The following is a 23,892-nucleotide window of genomic DNA, read 5'->3' as shown; positions in this document are numbered from 1 at the left end:
TGAATGTACCTCCAATAAGGTTAAGAACCACTGGTCTATACAGTCACAATTCCCAAACATCTCTTAAGCCTAAATTATTATGTTGGGTAGAGCATAGCCACTATCCGTGCTAGTTCATATCTAAGTCTTTTGAATTGCCAATGTCATCAGTGTAACATTGCAGTGAGAAATTATTTGTATTGTTGTTCCTCGGTTAGAAGTGTATATAATATCTTCAGAGACTTGTGAATGTATTAGCTATAGATTGCTTTTTGATCCATTTCAACTTGTTAAATATCTAATATTCAGAATATTTCCTTTATACCTGCCATAATAGTTTACAACTTATATATTACTAATAACTACTTATAGCTATAAATTAAATCTATATTTATAGTCTCTTGACTCAATAGTACTTATATAGGCTATAAAATATATTATTAAAGAATTGTCTGCTGGAGTCGGAGACATTTAAAATACTGGTGTCGGAGTTGGGGATTTTATTTACAGATTCCTCAGCCCGGGTTGCAACAGTTAAAAAATATCAAATTTGAGTTAGAAATTAGAAGAAATAATAGACTAAATAATATTTTTCGATGAATATATAACTTGACTTTTTATTTGATGTTGAATTATTAAATTTCAATACATTACAGTAGATAAAGAAATAATCAGATTTATATTATAGATGACTGATCATCCTTATAGATCGGATAAATGCACTCTCAAAATAACTCTTTAGGCTCCTGCTCTGTCTAAAAAACATGCTTCATGTTAATAAGTGTAATTATATAAAATAAGCAACACAATTGCGGCACTTGTTACAAGTGCCAACTTTTTTCTGAGTATTAAAATCTCCTAAATTTCTACTGAATGAGCGAATTTTGATGATTCAAATGATCAAAAAGTTCACACGTTCCTCACGAACATAATGAAACAGAACCATCTCCAACGTTGTAAAGGACATTTAAAACACTTTTTTCTACAGGTAAAACAATGAAAAGCTGACTGCATCCTTACAAAATAATGGTCCTAAAAAACTACTTTTATACTCAAAAACGAGTTTTATTCAATATCTGGAAGAATAGTTGACCACAAGATTGATTATTTTCCACAAGTGTGATGTAAATTTTATTATTGTAGCTTTAGTGATGCTCGATAAAAAGATACAGTTGCAACTCAGGGATGTCAGGATATATATATTAGGGGGCTTGACCTTTTGATTTTTTTTGAAATTTTTCAGAAGTTAATTTTAAAAAAAAAAAAAAAATTCAAATATTAAATGTTTTTGAATTTTTTTTAGTATTCTCAAAAAATGAAATTTTTGGGAAAAAATTTCAAATATTAATTTTCGTACCGGGTGTAGAAAAGTACCTGCCTCTAAGTAGTAATTAAAATACTCATAATTGATCAGGATGATGTATTACATAGACATCTGACCACTATCAGCCTCCAGAACCCCTTACACACATTAGCAACGTAGTCCTTTTTCATGACCCTCCACTGCTGGTTAATGGAGGTCTTCAGGTCATCATTATTCGGTGGTTGACTTTGCAAGCCTTCTTCTCAATTTGCCAACAAATGGAGTAATACAGTGGATTCAAATCTGGGCTCTGAGGGGGCCAAATGTTCTTGGACCAGAAGTTTATGTTGCTACCCATCTACTCTTGCACAATATTAGCAGTATGGGCCGGATCCATGTCCTGCTGAAATACATACATAGTCTTGTTGGACTTCATTATGGTCTTGGTGATCTATGGGACCACATTTTCCTTCAACACCAACAAGTAGTCGTCTGCGGATAAACGGTATCCTACAGGAAACCAAATTTGAGGCATTGTTTCTCCAGTTGATGCTACAACACCCAACATCATCAGAGAGGCCGGATGTTTGGTCTGGGTGACTGTCCTGATACTCTTGTCATCCTTGCCAAAGCATAGCAGTCGATCATATCGCTTGTTATAGACGGAGTCAACGGTAAAGTTCTTTTCATCAGAGAAAAAAAAATCCCGGTTGCTGTTGTGCTTGAGATAATTTAAGAGTTGTTGACATGGCTGAAGACAGAGGTTTTTTTAATATTAGGACAGGGCTGACCACTCAATTCGACCTTGCTCCATCCTTTCGGATGGCCTGCGCACAGTAGACCGATGCATTTTCTTCGTTTTGGGGTACTCTCTTCATCGTTGGGTTGACCTTAAAGGCCTTCATGATGTTTTCAGGGTTCACTTTGGTGGTTCTTCCACTGTTAGGTTTGTCCTTAGGATTGCCCCAATCAGCCAAACGATTCCTGAGCCGACAGACTTTGGCCTTGCTGACATTTAAGGCCTTAATGATGCCAAGGAGGTCCTCCTGGCGCGGATTAAATTGCCTATGATGGCTCTTCTTGCCTCCATAGCGACATATACATATTTTTTGTTTACAACAAGTACATCAATTAAAGGGTTAGAATCAAAGCTATTCAAAATAATCGGAACTTTAAGATTGAATAAACAATAAAACTTTATTTTTAGAAGGTCTCATTACTTTTTCTAAACCTGGTAGTAAAAAGCAAAAAAATGTTTATTTTTTTCGAGGGGGGTTACAGCCCCTCCAGGGGAACCTTCTGCAATGGTCCTCCACTACTTTTGTAGCACATTCTAAAGTTATAATGGTCACTCCTATCTACGTAATGAAAAAATAATTTTTCAGCATTAATTAATAGTCATTAAAATGAGATAATGAAAGGCCTAATAGATGTAGAAATTGTAACTTGTACAATCTGTTTTTACAAGTGAAAACTTGTACACAACTTCAAACAACATCTATCCCCTTCAAGCGACGTTGTAGTGTCTCGTCACTCAAAGGTCAGAATAAATAGTATTTTCTAAAAAAACACCTTGACATTTCATATTATAATAATATGTAGAATATATGAATATATTTTGAGAACATAAATGTACATGATATCCTTGATAGAAGAAGGTTCCGTGATATGAAGTCATTTCATAAGTGTTCATATATAGTTATTCATGTCAATTACATAAATGAGCACATAGAGAAGAGATGCCTATTGCTGAGGAAGACTGTTGTTGTTGTTGCTGTAGTGGGCAAGATGAGGTGATGGTCCGAACATAACCAGTTCTGAGCATGTCTTTATATTGATGAACAGCATACAGGCAGAGGTATGTGTAAGATAGTAACGTGATGATAAAGGGAACAACAAGAATATAACTATTAAACTACCTACATGACGTATTGACTTTACATCACAAATAGTTTTTTTGTTCTTTGAATAAAAGTAGGTGAAGGATAGAATACACATAAGTGTAGTACAGAATCATGCAGAGTACGGTTACCTTAAAAACAATTTGAAGGAGAAGATGATGATTAACAGTCTCACACAATGACAATAATAATAATAATTATTAATAATAGTAGTAATAATGGTAATTATTACTACTAACAATAGAACGTTGACTCGACTCAAAGCAAAACGTTTATTGACTCTTCTCTCTTACACTAAACACACAAAAATAGCTGGTTATTATTTAGAGGAGAGGAGAGCAAGGGTTATAACTTATTCAACAGTTACCCTTCCTTCCTTTTTTCTTCTTCAGCTCCTTGTTTCAATTGCTCCCTAACAACGGCGGAGCAACATGGATACGGAACAAAATAAAACAGGACTTCTTAATAATGTTATTATATAATATACAAATTAAAATATACATTATTTATTATTACGATTGCCAATACTTTATCTCAAATCTTTTATATATAAAAAAAACAATTACACGCATCATTAAGCTACAGTCCATTTCAAATGCCCATAGGGTCAAAAGTCAATGAAATATTATTATCTTAATAGGAGGAACAACATTGATATGTATTTATGTATACAGGGTGAAAACTTGAAATTTACAGAGTTAATAGTTTTGACATAATTACTCCATATTTCAAAATATATATGGGTTGGGGAAAAAGTAATTTTGTATTTTTCGCTTTATGTCTATGCTTCATATGAAGTGTTATAATTATCCAATTTAAGCCAAATATGTCCCGTTCTGTTTGATAACTTGTTGCAAACGAGAATCCAACTTAATATTGCCCTTTTCGTAGAAGCCCTTGTCCCTATTGTCAAAAAAATCGGACAACCAATTTTCACAGGCCTCTATAGCGTTGGACATATACAGGGACAGGTGGTAGTGACTTGGTGCCAGGTTCAAGCTGTAGAGTGGATGCATAAGAACTTCCCATCCGAGCTCCCGGAGCTTCAGGCGCGTCATCAAAGATGTATGCAGCCTGGCTTTGTTATGATTATGTCTTGTTGTCTCCTTTTCACCCATGTTGGACGCTTCTGTTCGATCGGTAGCTTCACACGGTCGAGTTGCTCACAGTGGAGGGCAGAATTGAGCGTTTGACCATAGGGGAGCAGTTCATGGTAGATTATTCCCTGCCAAGCTTACCAAACAGATAGCATCATTTTTTAAATAAAACTATGGAATAGTGAAGAAACATGTCAGGATAGAACCCTTCTACTATGCAAAAATACACACTAGCCCACAGGTTTGTTAGGTGAACTGTTGGTCCACGGATCAAGTTAAATTTATCCGTTGACACTTCCCCGAACATTAAAGAACCCTTCTAATATCCCAAAATATACCTCAGCCCTCAGGTTGTACAGGTGAAGTGCTGGATCCCAAGGCAGTTTTAACACCACTGCCCCCACGTTTCTAAGCACAATAGATGACCGGCGCAAAACAGAAATTGGCTCAGTTGGGTTCTCCAAGAATTATAACTGTCTTCAACCAATATTGAGTTTCATACCGAGCCCCAATAATAAATCACTAAAACCTGCATTAAGCGGTCAGGCAATGGAAACTGAAAAAGTTATCAGCTGGTGTAGGTGGCCTCTTAAACCAAGTTTCTTATTTTGTAAGAATTCTACATTTTAAAAGGGTATATGGCTACTGAATGCAGAGACACACTTATAATATGTGTCCATTAGATCCGGGTTGACTGTATATATGTAGGTATATGGATTGGTATAGGTATAGGAAGGGAAGGTCCCGGAATGACCACAATTCATGCATTGAAATACTTTTTTTTAATATAGATTATATAATAATAATGAAATAAAATAAAAAAGCTAGGCATAATTATGCAGTTCTCCTAGCACATACAACCTCTTTTATGTCTCCTTGTATTTTTATTATTATTGCTAAATAAGAAGAAAAAGGAAGAGAGGGAATGCTTGACCCCAATATGTAGTATTAGTAATACTATACTCGTATTGTATTCTTCTTGAATGAACATACATACTAATACTATGTATGTACTCTTAATTGAGGAATGTCTCTTAAAATAAATACAAATATTTGGGATTATTCAAAGTCAATCCTCAAAGACAAAATGTGATCCTAATGAAGCTCCTGCTGCCTTGGTACTTAGATGTTATCCATACTTTGGATAAAAACGTAGGAAGCCACTATCATTATCATACCATTACCAATGGATGGTAATGTGGTATACCAAGGCAACACCATCCAACATGTTGATAACAGGTGGGAAGGACGTATCTACATTATAAAGAGGCGTCCGCAGGTAGTGAAGTAGAGGGCTTGTAGACCCTCCCAAATTAAGGAATTTTTACTTTTTAATATAAATTCCGGCCGGCAAACTATGTAGTATTTGAATTTATATTTTGAAGCAATATTTATTGAATATTTCTTCTCCCTTTTCAAGTAGGATTTCAATCATATGAATATCTCAAATGCTTCAAATGTTGTGAGCTTCCTTTCGGAGCTACTGATAGCACATTAAAATCTTAGGAACAGTACAAAAACGTAAATACAGAGCGTTATGGGATAAAATCTAAGGCTAATGTTACATTTATACCAATGAGCTTGCAATTTTTTTATGCGAGATCTTTTGAATATATTTCAACTAAATAAAGATTATCCTTGTCACTTTTGGGCAAGAGTTTTTACAAAAAAAAAAGAGGCAATCTTGAAAATCAAGTCAAAAAGGCCTCACCCTTAAATACATATTCCGCTGGACAACATAAAATCATGATTATCTATTTTTGCTTTCATAAGAATATGTACTCTCTCTCTCTCTCTCTCTTGTACTATCTGTATATACACATAGGCCTAAAAAAGAAAGAGTTGATTAGACAAATGAAATAATAATTATTTGGAATACTCATTTAACATGCGGCTATCAAAACAAATCAAAGGATTGAGGGAATGAATGAAAGGGCTTAAAATCTCATCCAATTCACTTTAACATAAGCATTTAGAAGTTTCTTGTTTCTCAAAGGTTAACTTTGTACGAAGTTTAGGTATTTTTAGGCTATTTAAAAACAAATTTAACATAACTAAACTTTGACGTATAAAAATGGTATTAAGATGAATACATAGGGAAATGAGAGTTCCTCTTATTCCAATATAACAACACAAGGCACTACTTACTGCTACTACAATTAATTCAAATAACCTTAAAATATTCAAATCGCGGCGGGGCTTTTTAATGATTAAAGCCACAAGTTGTAACTTGTATAAGAAAATTGTACATGTTGCAATTCAAAAATGAAATGAAGAGTTTAAGAGTACTTTTATTTTTAATAATAATGTGATAATTGAATATTTCATGGATGATCCATATATTAATGATATAATTGCTAAGGTTTTTTCTTCTTTCTCTTTTAAATGAAAATCAATCATTGATGAAAATGTATTCTATGCCACATTATAAGGTACAAATGTCAACAGCTATACTACTCGTTAATACGTGATAAATTGAAAATGAAATGATATCATGAATTATTAGTTGGTTGAAATGAAAATGACAGATGATGTAATTAAATACAGCATAATGATAATAAAAGTTATAACTTGTACGATTTGTATGTATAAGTTACAATTTCTAAACAATATATTCATATATACAGGGGCGTCCGCAGAAATATATTTTGGTGGAGTCCTTGGCTTTTGGAATTATTTATATTACATAGTTATTCACAAAAAATTCCATTCTTTGAAAAAATAAAATAAATGTCAACCATTGACTCACATTCTCCCTCTTACACCTATCACGGCCTGTCTTCAAAGCACGCTACACTGCCTAGTGGACATAATAGGACAACTTTATTTCTTGTCTACCCCTCCTGGTCTTTAACTCTTACAAAAAATTGCCAAAATCCACTGCTGTGAAAAAAAAAAAAAAAAAAAAAAAATTCCATAGCTTTTCTAAGATTTTTTTTTTTTCATTCGGTAGTTATGTAGGAGAGCAAAAAATTAAATATTTGAAATAAGAACTCTCTCATCTGCGCCTGCCGCAGACGTCGATTTTTCGAGCCTCCTCATAGACAAGATGGCTAAGCAATACTTCAAAACTATTCTTGGCTCTTATAGAGTTGTCCAAAGAACTTTTATACCTTTCAGGATGAGAACCTCAAGTGCTACCACTCAAGAAATTCGAAGGTATGCCACAAAAAAATGTATGAGTCCGTTCATAGACTATTTAGTCAGAAGAGGCAAAGTAAAAAGTACATACAATAGCATGGAAGCTATTAAAAATAAATATATGTCATCCGCTGAAAAGTGGTTTCTTTCTGGAACTTAGGGGAGAAGGAGCAAAAAAAAAAAAAAATTCTCAATCAAAGAAGTCGTGTATCTTTTGCAAGAGGGAAAGTGAAACCACAGACCATCTTTTTGGAATTGTGCTTATCTAAAGGAACTATCTGACGGGATCTCCTACGAATTACTTTGGAATTTTGGAGCTATGATCGGTAGAGATGAGATGCTGGCTCAAAACAATGGGAAGGGAGAAAATAAGGTTAATGACATAATTACCAAAAATCAGCAGATTATTTACGCGAAAAGATCAGCGGGAAAATCAGATATACATGGCATCATCACAGCGATTAAATTATTAGTTAAAGTTTAAAAAATATAAGTTAATTTGTTTTGATTTTATTTTCGGTCGTTGTTATTTTGTTTTCGGTTTTGTGTATGGATAAGCATTCCTTTTTTATTTATGATAACTGCGTCCATTTTAGTATAAATATTGTTGAGACTAGTTTTTTCTTTAATTGTTTTACCATTTCAATTTTCTTATAATTTTTGATCACTATGAAGACTAATAGAATAAAGCAATACAAGTTAGCCCAGAAAAAAAACCAACATATATTTGAATTTTTTTCCAAAAATTAAATTTTTGTAAGTTGCTGTGGATTTTTGTAATTCCAATTCCCCAATGCAATTTTCTGTGAATAGCTAGAGATTTTTAAAAATTTAATTTTTGGATATTTTGCCCCACCCAAAATATAATCCTGCGGACGCCCCTGAGTATGTATGTAATAAATACATAGGTAGATAGAAGGGGAATCAGAGAGAGAGAAATACCATGAGCTAATTCATTACAATAGTGATAAATAATTAAATAAATTCAAGGCCTGAGATATAAAATAAACATTATAATATGAATTAACTAGTTTGAAAAATAGAAACATCTCCCAACACAAACAGGAAACAAATTTATAGATTGTAAGCACTTAGTTAAAAGAAATATATACACTAGTGGTAGGAAGATTAATCAGAATCGTCTTTTTTTTTCTGGAATTCGTAAATCAATCCCCCCCTCCAAAAAAAATAATAATAATAATAGTAACAAATAAAATATATATTTATATAAACCTTTGCACACCCCTGAAAGCAAAGTTGTACTTTTCAACTATTATTTAAAATATTAAAGAATCAGAATAGGGAATTTTTTTACAAGAATCACATCAGCATCGGGATTTTTTTAAATCGTTCATCACTAATATATATATTAATTAATTATCTTCAAATAAATACTTTAAGCTCAACTTGATATAAAGGATAAATGATGGATGGATTTTATTACATCTCCTATTCATGCATAGACATAGACACATAACCATTGTGGTCCCCTTTTAGTGAGGAGGAGGGGGAAGAAAGTGGTGGACAGAGAGGCTAAGGAGGAGGTGAAAAAAGGTGGAGTTGTGTACACAGTACATAGATGAAGGAAAAGAGGCAACAACAGCGGTCAAGGTCATTTTCACTCCACTGAGAAATGGTTTTCTTTCCCATTCTTATGTGAAGATATAACAGTCCTAAAAACACTTAAAAGTAGAAGGAAGAAATAGTTCTTTGAAGGTCATCTTAATCATCAGAGCATTATTACTTCTGACCGCTTCATCCTTCTTATAAATAAGATACAAAATCCTTTAAATGACATAATGAAATATTAACATAAATATTTTTATATTTTATTTCGATGAGGAAATCATAGACCGATCACAGACCGTTATAATGTTTATAAGACCCAAGTTTGCTCTAGACTAGACGCAGTCTGATGTCAAAAAATTTCCGATCCGGTATTTTACAAGTGATTGGATGTACCATGTGCCTAAAACGTTTGTTTTGTCATAATTGGTATGTTTTGTTTATATCTTGTTTCAGACCTTGATGGTTAATACTTTACGTGATCGAAAAGGCGAACTTGTGAGAGTTATAAAACACAGATTTATCAATTTGATCACGATTTAGTATAGCAAGATAACTGTTCAAATAAATAAATAAAAGAGTGCAATTTTTATGGAAGACAAACTTATAACAAGCCTTGGTAAATAAATTAAATCAAATCTTGGATTTTTTATCCAATGTAATATGGACTAGTGTGTGTGGTAAACTTGGTACCGCACTCCTTTTAAGAAGTAGTCATAACAGTATATTCATCCAAATGCGAGTACACACTATGTGTTAAACATTCCCTGGCTAAAAAAATTGAACAACATTTGTATCCATACCCTCAAAAGTTTCAAAAATCCACAGCTATTCACAAAAAATTAAATTTCAAATTTTAATTTTTTTTGAAAAAAATTTCAAAAAGCTATTCAAAGACAATTAAGTTTTGAAATTTTAATTTTTTTAATTATATTTCAAATATTACATTTTCTAATAAATGTAAAATTCTTAATTGGGGGGATGCAGCCTTCAGACGCCCCTGTATATCCACCCATGCCTAATTTGGATTGACCTTTTTCTAAAATTCGGTCTACGTAAAAAAATAAATAAACTGGTATTCATCAATCACAGAAAAATAATGCCTCATCAAAATATAGTCCCAGAAAAATGTACTAGGGAAAAATTTCGGTCTTGGATGACCCAAGTAGACAACTACTGTACTGATATAATGACAAGAAAATAATAGATAAATATAAACTAAAAAAAATTGATATTTATATAGATACGAACTATATAGAGTTTTGTAATAAATATGTAGACAAATAGAATATTTTAAAGCCATTCCATTCCTTTTTTGAGAAAGACTTTATTTTCAAAATATTTTTTTAATTTTTTTCAAATAACCAGTTTAAGGAAACTTCATAATTGGATGTAAGAATCTTATAAGATCTACCTTGTGCGGGGTCCTTATCTAGCCCAGAGATTGGACAAATAGCCCCCTCCCCTAAAACAGGTCCTGGATATGCATGATATGTCCTAAACATGTACATATACACTGTAAACCCTTCTACATATGTACACATTGCAGTTATACAATATACTTAATTTAATTACGAAACGTAAAAAAAAAAAAAAAATGGGATAAGACCCTCAAAAAGTACCCAAATGAAATCATTTTTATACAAGGGAATGTTTGGAGTATTTTCACTGGCCTAATAAGTTGATCATAATTGAAGGATACACCATCCTTGGCTCCTCTATTTGATATTTCTACAACATAAAATAGACAAATGTCTTATTTTTTGATCGATTAGGGAAATAATTAGAAAAAATATCTTATTCTTTCCATTTTAATAGTTAATGTGTATCTACTCTATGGAAATAGATTTGTATAGAGATGTAATATTATTTTTTTTTATATATATTATGGTCATACATGTAATAAAACTAGACAATAAAGAGATAGATTTTTGATAGGGGATAGGTTTTAAGTCCTTTAATTTGTTAGTCCCATTTTCACATCCAGTAGTTCACTACTTTTCTTAATATTAATGAAAAAATGGTTTCCATTATAATAAGACTTGGATATTTAGGCCCCCAAAATGGCGGCATCAAGAATGCTCTATAATTTAACTATCATAATAGCCCCCCTCACACTTTTCTTCCAAAAGAAAGAAAGTATGAGCTCTGTGAAACTTCACAGAGCTCAAGCAAAATATTAATGAGGATTGAAAAGGAATTTTGTGCAAGGAACTCCTCAAGGAAAAGAATATCAACCTGTAGGAATATGTAGTAACCCACTTATACCTATGTATATCACTATCTATCTATAGGTATATATAATATGTACGTATCTACCAAGCATTAACATAAAAAAGGATTCTAAAAAGAATCGTTATTTTAAATTGAAATCTACAGCATCTCCACTGGGACTCATTTTATCCCCTTTAGTCAGGCCCATTACGAACATAATGATAATAAAAATAAATGGTTGTGACATAAGAAATATAAAAGCATAATCATAATATAAGTAAATAAACCAATAATGTCTTCTCTAGATTCATCAAGAATGTCAAAGAGAAAGATGGGAGGAGGCTTCTAATACGATATATACATCATTAAGAGTAGTTGTAGAACATTATATGATTAATTAGCACAAAAGCAAATCAGGTCCACATTACTCAAAAAGGAGTCTGGATTAAGTAGGTTTAACATTTGTATGTACTCTTCAACTTATTATAGCCATCAAGTACTATTTAACCCTATAAAGCCCACTAAGTGAAAGCAGGGTATAAATTTTCTGATTTTTTTCTAAATATATTTTCGAACTTTTGATTGAATTTTGATAATTTTTTCATATATTCAAAGTAACTGATTGATTGTTCTTGCTTTTTCTCCATGTAACACCTCTACATATAATTAGTTTTGTATTTTTTTTTTTTTTTTTACAAAAAGACGTGGTTTTAAAACTTTTTTGATTAATCAATAAGTTTGTAACACAGAGTAAGGTTAACAGTTATACATTCTTTTTTTTCTTCTCTATGCAATGGTTCATTGATTAATTATACCTATATTAGAAATCATATCCATTAAGTTTTGAGCCATAAACTTGTCAAACTACTCAAATTGAGGATTACAAAACAAATGTATCAAATATGATATTTATGGTGTTATAGGATTTATAAATGATTCTGATTAACCCTTGGGAGACGACACAAATTACAGCTAAAAGTTACTCAGAATAAACTATACCAATACGATAGATAATATAAAATTATGATGCAAAATCAATTTATTTTTTTGCAAGTTTATTTTAAAAGATTTTGGAACGAAATTCGTATTATACGTCATGGCAAAAATAAAATCAGGATTACACAAGGTAAATATTATAAATATGGTATATACATATTGATTGGACATTCCTTTTCCATGTGGGATATGTATGTGCATATATGCTATAATGGACCAAAACATGTTAATTAAATATTAAGACGCTAATAAAACAAAATTGGGAATTTGTCAATATTTTGTTCAAAATTGCTTTTATGTTGACGACATAATATGGTAACATATACCCATAAGTATATAATAAGTGGATGATTAAGTCAACTTCCTTATTTCTAAAACAAGAGTAATGGCTTTTTAAAGCACTTAATCTCAACTAAAAAGCATTGGTCAATTTGGCTTCGTGGTTTAACATTTATTTTGAGTCACTTATTAAGACAACCTAAGCTCCAAAAGGTTACAAAAGTCAAACGGGGCATTACATATTTGTAGATATCTGTATTATACTATTCCTTTTTAGGTTAATATAAGAAAATATTATGTAACTGGCTTTTAATCTTTAGTTAAGGGGTATAAGATGTGCTCAAAATGATGTGATTTTCCGTTTCCCTTTAATCATGAGAAAATAATGTTCAAGAACTATTAATTCTACTCCGAGGGTTAACTTTTGCTGAAAATGTTTTCACTTAATTTTGATGTATGAGAGAAACCGCAAAACATTGTGCACATAGCGGGTCAACAGTTATTATTTACCCATTTTAACACACAAATTGTTATGTCAACCAGCAAAGACTTTCCTCCTGCCTTTTTTTAATGTCCTGGGCACCGCTGATGGGGACTTGTTCATCTTTCTGGCCATGTCAGCAATTGAGGAATGCGGCATATTCTTGAAGGCTGACTTACGGTGGTTGACAAACACAGAGGGTTTCCTGTCAGCTCTTGGAAAGAGTCCGAGATCCTCCTTGACCTTCAAACGCAGAGATACATTGTATTCTGAGAAGATAATCCCCCGCGGAGGATCATTGCGATCTCAATCTACTTCTATTAATGTGTGCTCATGGTGGCGACTCAAGAAATGGACAGCTAATTATGTGTACAATTCTGGACTCATAGCATCATCATATTGGAACGGTATTTGGGCTTACAAAAATACACTTTTTTCAATTTTCTAATGTAGGGGGGACAGAATATGTAACAGAAGAACGGGACTATCAAATATGTATCTACCTACATAATATGTACATTTACATAATTTAAATATGTTCATCATGTAGTTCTTGAGCCAAATATATATGTACCCATATCTAGGTGGGTAAGTATGTATTTGTATTGATTATAATTTGCTATGAAATAGATTTATGTATACACAGTCGAATACAGATATGGAAACTACTGTTTTTCAGATTTAAAGTTGACTATATCCAGACTTTTCTTTCGTCTAAAGTTATCCAAAAAACCACAATTTTTGGATAATTACATAATAAGTAATTTTGAAAAAAACCCTTTTGAAGCAACCAGTGTTTGACTAAATCCTGTTATTCACAGATAATCCATGATTATTAGCTTATCTTTCAAGTAAAGTGTTTTTTGGGAGACACTATGATAAGTATCCGTTCATATTAAAAATGAATATGAATTGAATTTAAAAATAATCATATTACATTTTAAGCTTTTTCGGCAGTATTTGGTTGAGAAAAGGCTTTTAAAGTGCATATTTTCTATAAATAATAGCAAATACATGTTTTTAGTTGAAAATAAGTGTTTATTTCCGAGTATTTTTATCCATTTTTATGGACATGAGACAACTTTTGTATATGATTTTTACCATTAAAAAAGAAAAAAAAAACCCGTAGTAGAATTCTTCATTCTCATATACAGTACTGGGTGGTCCATTGAAATCTGAACACTTACTAATTCAATAATTAATGAATTAATTGAGAAGCATGTTTCTCAAAATGATTTTCACAAATTCTAGGGTATTTTCCTAAGGGGTCCTTTCGATGACAAGTGTCTGCATGAATTCCTTTTGATGTTTATATATATTTGAGTGATATTTCCATTAGTTAAAGCAAAGTTATTAGTTACAAAACAAAACAAAAAAACTTGAGCTCTCTAGCTTACGTTCATGTCCAGAAAATGACATTGAAAGTGATGAAGGAATTTACATTCATGCACTCCTTGACGCTGGGCGTTTCCAGGACCACCATCTACGCCCTCAGAAATTCCAAAACGTTATAGAACAAGAAGGGTTCTGTCAAAAAGGCAGAGTTAGGCTGAAAGAAAACAGCCCAGGCAAATCCCCATAAGTCTATGAGGTCTGATGCAAGAGATCTCACACACGACTGTCCACAGAGCTATCAAAAAAGTTGGTGGAAAGAGCCTTGTGAGGGTGGAGAGATCCCTTTTGACACCACAAATGAAAGAAGCCCATCTCCTTCGTAGCTAGACTCTTTTTGACAATTCCCCCCATACCCCTACTATACAGCCAGATGCTAACCCCTCAACTACATTTTTGAGGTGCATGTTGAGGAGTAGGCCTGCAGTGTTCATCCTCAAACGGAGATTCTCAAAGACAATGTCAGCCACCACTAGGACGCCATGACAGCGGGTACCACAGCCTTGAAGCCATGATTTCTGCTAAGGGCGGCTACATTAATGATTATGAGAGCTCAGACAGAAATATATTTATAGTATTAATTTGCATGAAAATGTTATAGTTAATTAATAAATTTTATCAGGCTAAAGTTTAAAATTCAAAGAGTTCAGAATAGAATGGACCACTCGGTATATGGAGTTCTATGAAGTTCATACTAAAAAAAGGGATGAAAAAGTCGACTTTATGCGGATTTTTTTACTTTATGGGAAGTATTTTATGTAGTGACAAATTGTTATCTGAGAGAACGTAGAGAACTATGAGCATATTTTTACTATATCCGGATTTGACGGTATACGTATATCTGCAAGGAAACCTGCATAATATAAATGATATTCATGAGACATCACTTCTCCAATATAAAAGACTTGGAAAATAAAAATGTATTATAAAGTACATACATATGTGTGCATGTATAATAAGTATTGTGAACCTCTTTTTAAATGTCAAAAATACGACAAAAAGGAGGAGGGATATTATACAAAAAACATACATAGGCATAAACACGATACTAAAAAAAGGAAACAAAAAGCAAAAAAACCGAGAACATCAACAACATAGAGTGAAGCTTGAGTGCCATTAGCATTACATTCATACCCACATAACATAAGTGTGTACATAAATGTACTTAAGTACTACATAGAAGTAAGTAAGATACTTATGTAATAGACAAATAAAACATGACATGTGCACTACTCAATCCATTTATTATTCACATTACTATAATTACTAATAAAACCATCTATTTTTGACCAACCACGAATGTCTTGGTCATCATATCAAGAGGAATTAGAGACAAAATGAATGATGTGGGTTTATATCAAAATGTGAAGACTATTTTCAAGGCTTGCAACTTGATCTTGACTAGTATATAGTGAACTCGAGAAAAACCTTGGACGAATGGACTCTATGTATATCATGGACTCGAAATGGACTCAATAACTATAATTAAGGACTATTTGAGACTCAACTTGGACATGCAGTTTATGTCCTTCCCTCCCCCCTCTGGATCATATGACGTCCACTTAAAAATGCCAAAATTTTAAACAAACCCTTTGTTTTTTTGCCTCGTCTTTCAGATTTCTTATTTTTAGGAGAAAATTAGTGATAATAAATACTTACAACATATTTTTTTTTTGTTAGTATATAACTTAAAACTTTTTATTTGTTTAAGTAAAAAGTCTTGAGCGTTTTTCGCTAGATGCCTTTTGTCAGCTATGCTATATTTCACGAGTAATACATTGGATCAAAAAAAGCTTAAAGTACACTTAAAAAAAACTTCATTTACAATTTTGTGTTTGGTGAAGCCAGATGTGTGTAAGAGCGTTCCAAAATGGAAGTAAAAAAAGAGAAAATGCGATACATTCTTCAGTATCAGTACGACCAAGGTGGACAGGCGGAGCAGGCGTCCAAAAAAAAGTACTGTTTATGGGCTCAATGCAGTATCAAATGCAACAGTAAATCGCCGGCACAAATGATGTTGTTGTTGTAACAAACTTGAGTTAAATTTTGAGCATCATGGCGATAGTTGTGCCATATATTTATATTAAAAAAATATATAATTTACAGTGGAGGAACGGCTTCGCACCGTAACAATGATTTTTGATGTAGATTTCAAATATGACAGGCGTTGCTGTAGATCGGCATTCTGTCAGGCAATAAGACTCAGTTATTTCATGCCCCAGTAGATCGCTCAAGTGGCTGAGTGAGTACTGTGATTTGACTTAATCGAGAAAGAAATATGGACACCAGCAGTCCAAAATCTGAATCCCACGGATTATTTTACCTGGTGCTACGATGAATCTAAAACAAATAGAATCTCTCATGTCATCAAAAAATCTCTCGGATAGCCTCCATCAAGGAGACAATAACCAACTTGCCAAGGATCTACCTCATCGTCGCCTGCTCTTCCTTCCAGGTTCGGATCCTGACCGTGACTGATGCTGGAGACGGATACATCAAATGAGCTCTTTTTCAACATTTATAGATACAATTCCAGCCATTTTTTTTTTTTTTTTTTGCAAATCCCCCAAAAAAGTGACGACAGTGAAAATTTAAAGATTTTTCAAAAATACTAAAAATCTAAGCACGTCGAATATCTTTATTAATTCATTCTAAAGATTTATAATTTACATATTTGGAATCAATATACTTATAACAGAATAAAAATTGAGCAAGTTATTTGTGAACTTAATCGATATCTTAGTCAAATTTTGGAACTTTTATTGATAAAAATAAATTTGATTTTACCAATTTTAGAGACCCATATACATCTCCGGAATTAATGAACCAATTGATCTTAAATTATTAAACTTTTTCAATCCAATTCTTTTACTTTTATTAACTCTCGAGGTGTTTCTGCCGTAGAATGCCCCAAATAGGCTTCTTTATTCTATCTTGGACCATTTGCCTTTCATCATATTTAACAAAAAATAATCAGAAGACAACCCAACATCCATCATCATCATTATATACTCGTACATGGAAAAAATCTCATTACTTATGTAAAAGTTGGAAGCTACAGCAAAAAGAAACCCCAAGGAGAGAAATAAGTTATTAAAGGATTGATTCATTGTTTAGAAAGCCGTAGTGAGTATAACGAACGAAAGAAGGATATTAAAACCTCATTAAATCTCTTGTTATTCACTACAATCCCTTCTTCTTCTTCTTCTGCATCATCATCTTCTTCTCTCCAGGATGCAATATGCCTTTTACAAAATGAGAAAATAGATACTTCTTGACTGCTTAAAGACTTTTATTAAATATATATAATAGATGTATATTGGACTCTCACTTATTCCCTCTGCACAAAGACCATTTGCCTCTGTAAATAGAAATAAAAACAGACTTTTGCTCTGCTTGAGGCCTTCCAGGCATTTTTGGTTTGATACAAGTCATTTTAATTATAAAAAGATTTTTTTTTTTTTCGCTGAAAACTCAAAAATATACAGTTTCTGACTCATCATATTTTAGAAGGATCAAGAAGCTTACAAATGGTCCATTTCGACCCAAAAATCCTTTTATTATCCCCGAATTGAAACGGCCAGATATACAAATTGCATTATTGGAATCAATAGGTGGATTTTGAGTATAAATGAATACAAATTGAGCAAGTTATTTGAAAAGTTAATGAGATTTTAGTTAAATTTAGACCCTTATTTTGATAAAAATATATTTTATCTATACAACTTTAGGTGCCCATACATTAATAAAATTATTTTGTAAAGTATAAAACAAACAATTTTTGTCTAATCATATTTTGAACGGTATTTGAGGCTTGATAGTACCTGATTTTGACCCAAAGGTTCCATTTTCCCCTTCAATTAATTTGGAAAAGGTAAGTTTTATTTTTGTCCCCATAAGTGTTGGGGGTATTGCGGCGCAGGAAACTGTTCAGTCTGATGCATATGCAATCTAGGAGAAGACTGACTTTAATTCTCTTATTGATCAATTAACATTTAGCACAAATTCTCTCTCAAGTAACTAACTATATATGTGTATAAAAAATGAGTCAAAAGATAGGATTAAAATATAAACAATATTACACGAACAAATTAATTCAGGTAGCTATTTCTTCAAAGGATATAAATAAAACAAGCACATTAATGTTGTAGATGTATAATAATATATTGTAGTAGTAGGGTCAGTCGCAGGCTTGAAACATCCTTAAGGTGGTTGACCTTTTGGGTGGTGGTGTTGCAGCACCTTAGGCACTCATGTTACGTACATACGAGGAAGAAAATGATGAAGGAAGAGGAGGTGTAATGACGCAAGAGACGTAGCAGTAAGACCCCCCCGGAAAAAAAGAAGTAAAAAAAGATTTTCCCAGTTTTTATAAATATTTTTATTTTGCAAACATGTAAACAAAAAAAGGCACGCTGGACGAGGTATCTATGTGTAGTTGTAGTTGTAGATATCTCTTCCCCCCCCTCCCATCTTTTACATCCATATTATATTTATTTATATACCTCCTCTCAACGAACTTTTTCTTGGGCTGATCAAGTGAAATGTACACGTACTACAACATAGAGTCACTCAGTCAGTCATACCATAGGAAATACATAAGAAAATAAACGACGACAAAATAAAAAATAGAAAAAAAGGGAGAACCTTGAAAACCGGTTCTTTCAAAACCTTAACACACTTAAGAGTTTTACATATTATTTAGTTCCACGTGTATTTTTAGAGGTCAAGAAAACTTTTTGACGACATACAGTCGGGGTACATTTGATTCATGATATGTAATAAGTAAGGGAGAAAAAGAAAGATAAAATATGACCCGAAAAAAGAAAGAAAAGAAACCAATTGTTGATTATTTTTTCCCAAAATAGAAAACCATGAATCATAATAATAAATTAAAAAAAGTATTAATAATTAAATAAGAGACTCAAAATGCTTTCTAAAATTATTATGTTATTAGTATTGATATTTTAAATGAGATGTACTTGAGGAAGGAGTGAAAGGTGGGGGCGGAGGGGGAGGAGGTCTACAGAAGTAAAAGCTGAAGGAAAATGCAAATTTAAAGTTATCTTCCTTTTATTTTCTCTCCCTAATTTACTCAATAATAAATATATTTAGTTACTTAAACAAGACTCTAATATATGTGTATATTCAAATACATTCAGCAAAATGAAACTTTAAAATAAATAAAAAGTAAAGCCAAGAGAGGAGGAAACAATAATTCGATGAAACAATCATTTGGCAATCCTGTTATTTCTTCTTCTTTTCCCTCCCTTTTATTATTATTATTATTTATTTGGCAAGCGATGGATATTTTAGTCTGCAGAAAAAAATAAGGTAAGTCATAAAAAACACGAATAAATTAACAAGAAATAAAACTCGTCAGAAAGTGTCAGGACAAACAAACTAATAAATAATGAAAGTTCATTTAGCCTATATTTTAATGTGCAGATGGAAACATAGTAAAATATCAGCAATGGTGCGAAGGACATTATCCTTCCTTTTGCTGTCAAACAACCCCCTCCCTCCCACAAAAAATGACAGTAGGACCGAAGAAACCAACTACTTGCAACCCAGGACTTTTGTCTTCAAAGACAACCTCATCATCAACTTAATAAATGTACAAAAAAACAAAACTAAGGTAAGGTAATAAAAGCAATAGTAATGCTTTCTCCAAGGCTTTAATTTAGAGAAAGCACTTCCCGCTACTACAAAGTACTCCTGCTTTCACACAGACTCTGTTATAAATAAATAAATAATAATATCTGACAAAAAAATAAAATGAAAAAATCAAAAAAATCTTCCTTCTTCAATGTAAGAAATTCTTACCTCAATTGTGAAAAGATGAAATGAATAATACGAATTATAGTTGTGATGCAAATAGCAGTTGAATTATAATATTTTCCGGTTGAGGAAATTGGATTTTCATATAATTATGATTAGGTTGAGTAATGAATAATGCTCTTGGAATTAATATTCAAATAAAAATATCGTGATAAAGACACAATTCCGATATTTTAATCATGGTTGTAGTCGTTTTGTTGACGGTCAATGAAGAAGCACACTCTCACTCAAACACGTTCATCATATAATAATAATATGTTGTATTAGTATTATATGAAGTTTTGAAACAACTATTAATAATCAATCCATCTATCGAAGCATGTATGTATACAATAAAAAATATATTAGAAAAATAAATACGAGTCCAACCGCTCAGAGCCTCAGCAACAAGTGAAATGCCGTTTATATTTAAGTACTTAATAATATAGAAAAGAGGGAGAAAAGAGTGAGCGCGAGGCATACCGGGATTGAGTGCGAGGAAGAATTATAGACTGTCTGTATGAGGTTAGTACATAGCCAGGATTCATTGGAGTCACTCTAAGTAACTAAGTACCACACAAAATATACAGTGTCTGTCGACTATCAGTATGTACTCCTCCTCTGTGGAATGAAAAGGTGACAATTTCTTTCGCACGCCCTTTTTCCCCCCTTCTAATTCTTCTTTTGAAGAAGTACATTAATGATTGCTACAATGAGTGAGCGCTCTTGGAATTATATTGAGTAAAATATTTTATGTATAAAATAATTAGGGATGTGAAAATGATCCAAATCATTGTGGCATACATTTAAAATAAAAATAAAAAGGTGTTAGTTCTTAATCTACAAGATAATATTAACTCTTATTAATTATTTCTCCCTATTTTAAAAGGGCAAACGTACTATTAGCGATCAAGGAGCTCTGGAGGTCTTGTGTCAGTCCTTATTTATTCGGTCCAGTCCAGTATTAGGACCGGTCCTTCCAGATTGTCAGTACTACAGGGTCGTTCAAGTAAATCTGGACTACTTTTGATTGCATCCTGATCAATAAGAAAAGCCAATAGAGTTTAGAAATTTTACTTTAAAGTTTTAAAAAACCAAAAGAAAAATTCATTGAATGTGACCAATCATTCGCTAGATACGAAGCCTAAAGGATTTACAGGTCTTGTCCAGGTCTGCGGGGATACTTTGATCCAGTAGTTGATGATATAAGCCTTCAAGAAGTCGATGTTGTTGTGTGAATTGGCATGTACCTTCCCCTCTAACTCTCCATAAAAGAAGTAATTCATGGGATTCATAAAAGGAGAGTTGGAAGGGCAGGTGTAGTAGAGGTGTCAAATGAACAGCTTCTCTTCTTTAAACAAGTTTTGGGTCTTGCGGGGATTGTGAGAGGGGGCAAGTCTGATTGAAACAGGAACTCGACACTATTGACCTCAGCTTTCATCTTGTGTATCATTTGGTAAGTCAGGAGTTAACAGTACCTTTGCTCAAAGAAGATGGGGACATGACATTGCCGTTTCTCCAATTACCCCAAGGGTCATCAATCTAGTCAAAAGATTGGTTTTAATTATGTGGGTGACATTAGCTCTCTCTGTGGACCAACCATCTGTCGTTCTGGATGTTGTGAGAATCACCCCTTTTCTTTAAAGTTTTATTCTTACTTGTTTCTTAAAAAAGTAATTACCCTGCTATTCTGAAAATCAAAATAGTGTGAAGAAATTGGTTGGACTCTGCCGGAAGAGATGGTGCGAGAGATTTGATGGGATTGAAAATTTCTTTGATCTGTTGCTGTGTGTGAAAATATGGCCGACCCATAATCGAGAGAAAACGCGTGAAAAACGCCGAGTACTATTTGTAAGGCCTACAGAGATGGGGGCATCACTGGTAGAAGTGTGTAAAGGATACAATGTTGAAAAATAGATACAAACAAATGAGGAAAAATCTCAGGTATCTTTGATAGGTCAGAAACATTATATCTCTAAGGAACATTTTACAACCATTGAAGGGTATCACACTGAAACTGACTGGTTTGTCAAATTATTTTTAATAATGTTTTGAGAAAGATGAGAAGTGTGAGGGATGAAATATTTTATTAGCAGTATTCGGACATTCATCACATAAATATAGGATCAATACTCCCACTTTAAGTCCAAAAGAATACGTCAAAAGCAACATTTTTATTACATTTTTGGATAGGGTCATTTCAGAAATGAGTACCAGGTTCTCCAAGCCAACAAATGATATCATAGAGAGTCTTTTTGAACTGTTTCCCATCCTTATCACCAGAAGGAACTACAGGGATCCTTCAAATCTCATCCTAAAGTAGGTGTCTAAAAAAGAAGACTTGCCAAGATTGAAAAGTTTGGAAGTGGAGCTTCGGATGCATAAAATAATGTGGGAAAATTCAATTGAAAAACAAATTTATCTCTTATCTGCTCTGAACAAGTATAATATGGATATTTTTCCGAAAATTTGCAATCCTTGCCAACATCTAACCAGTTAAAACCTGTGTAGAAAACTTGAATAAACTTGAACTAAACGCTAAGCATAAGTTTTCTTTTCTTAAAATTAAGACTCAGTGTGTTTTTGTTTGTTTGTTTTCTGTGTTGCCCCCCACCCCCTGGATTTCTGTCATCTAATATGTCGTCAACGTTCCCATCCCCACAAATAATAATCTACAGAAATGAATAATATCTCTGCTAAATGAACATTCATCTTGATGTACAAGCGTACAGAGAATATACATCATTCCATCTTTAAGGACAACAAACTATGAATATTACTTCAGGCAAGGAGAGAAGAATAATGTAGGAAGAGCATCAAGGATTATGAGGTGTTTATTTTACTAGTGTAGAAATTCTTAAAATAAAGCCCGAAAGTAATTAAAGATTACAATAATTCCTTCAAATGCTAATTACATTTTCTCACGAGAAAAAAGTAAAGATTTATACTCTCGACAACAAATTGTAATAAGTAGCCTATCCCCCTTGGAAGGAGGTATATTTATATATCAATACGAGGTATATGTATTCAAAAAGTAAGGTGAGTTGAATTTTTTAAGGAAAAAATATGTATTTATTCAGTAAAGTTTATCTTGTCCCCGTCAAAGTAATTCTCCTCAGATACAATACACTTGTGCCAACGCTTTTTACAATCCTCGAAGCACTTCTAATACCCACTTTTCGGTATAGCCTGGAGCTCTTCCAGATATGTAGACTTTATCTCCTCAATTGTTGCAAATCTCCGTCCTTCCATATCAGTTTTGAAAACCAGAAAAAAACATATGGGACCAACTCCGGTGAATATGATGGCTAAGGCACGATTAGGGTGTTGTTTTTTGGCTAAAAAAACTACCACATGAAAAATAAGCAATATTATGATGCAAAAACCATCAATTGTTTTTCTATAATTCGGGACATTTTCTTCATATTTCTTCTCGCAACCGGCACATAACATAACAAGATAATACTCTTTATTGACCGTACGACCTTATAATAAAAACTCCTGAGAGAATATGCAACGGTAGTTGAAAAAACAGTGAGCATGGCCTTGACATTTGATCGAATCTTCCCGGGTATCTTGGAAGAGTTGTACCTCTTGTAAACATTTTCTTTTTTTTACTCAGAACAGTTTCAACGTATGTATTTGTCAACATTTCAAATTCTTTAGATCCATGTTTTTCAAAAGCACGCAAAATACTTCTAACCAGTATGTCTCTCATCAACA

General features: G+C 32.8%; 1 protein-coding gene across 50 annotated transcripts in view; it reads right to left on the bottom strand.

Moving 5' to 3' along the window:
• LOC121127432 (muscle calcium channel subunit alpha-1) overlaps positions 1-23,892 on the bottom strand; it is a 111,126-nt gene that overhangs the window by 55,993 nt on the left and 31,241 nt on the right. For 9 of the 50 annotated variants that reach the window (XR_011783193.1, XM_071892782.1, XM_071892786.1 and 6 more), the window contains exon 1: positions 20,176-20,786. The exons of 39 other annotated variants lie outside the window; for them this stretch is intronic. The gene's annotated coding sequence lies outside the window, so the exon portion shown is untranslated. Of the gene's footprint in view, positions 1-20,175; positions 20,793-23,892 lie in introns of those variants that run through there. 2 more of the 50 variants (XM_071892784.1, XM_071892787.1) reach the window with 1 other exon arrangement.

The sequence above is a fragment of the Lepeophtheirus salmonis genome, chromosome 13, assembly GCF_016086655.4.
Source record: "Lepeophtheirus salmonis chromosome 13, UVic_Lsal_1.4, whole genome shotgun sequence".
NCBI lineage: Eukaryota > Metazoa > Arthropoda > Copepoda > Siphonostomatoida > Caligidae > Lepeophtheirus > Lepeophtheirus salmonis.
The sequence above is the reverse complement of the archived record's forward strand: the minus strand, read 5'-3'. Positions and strand labels throughout refer to the sequence as shown.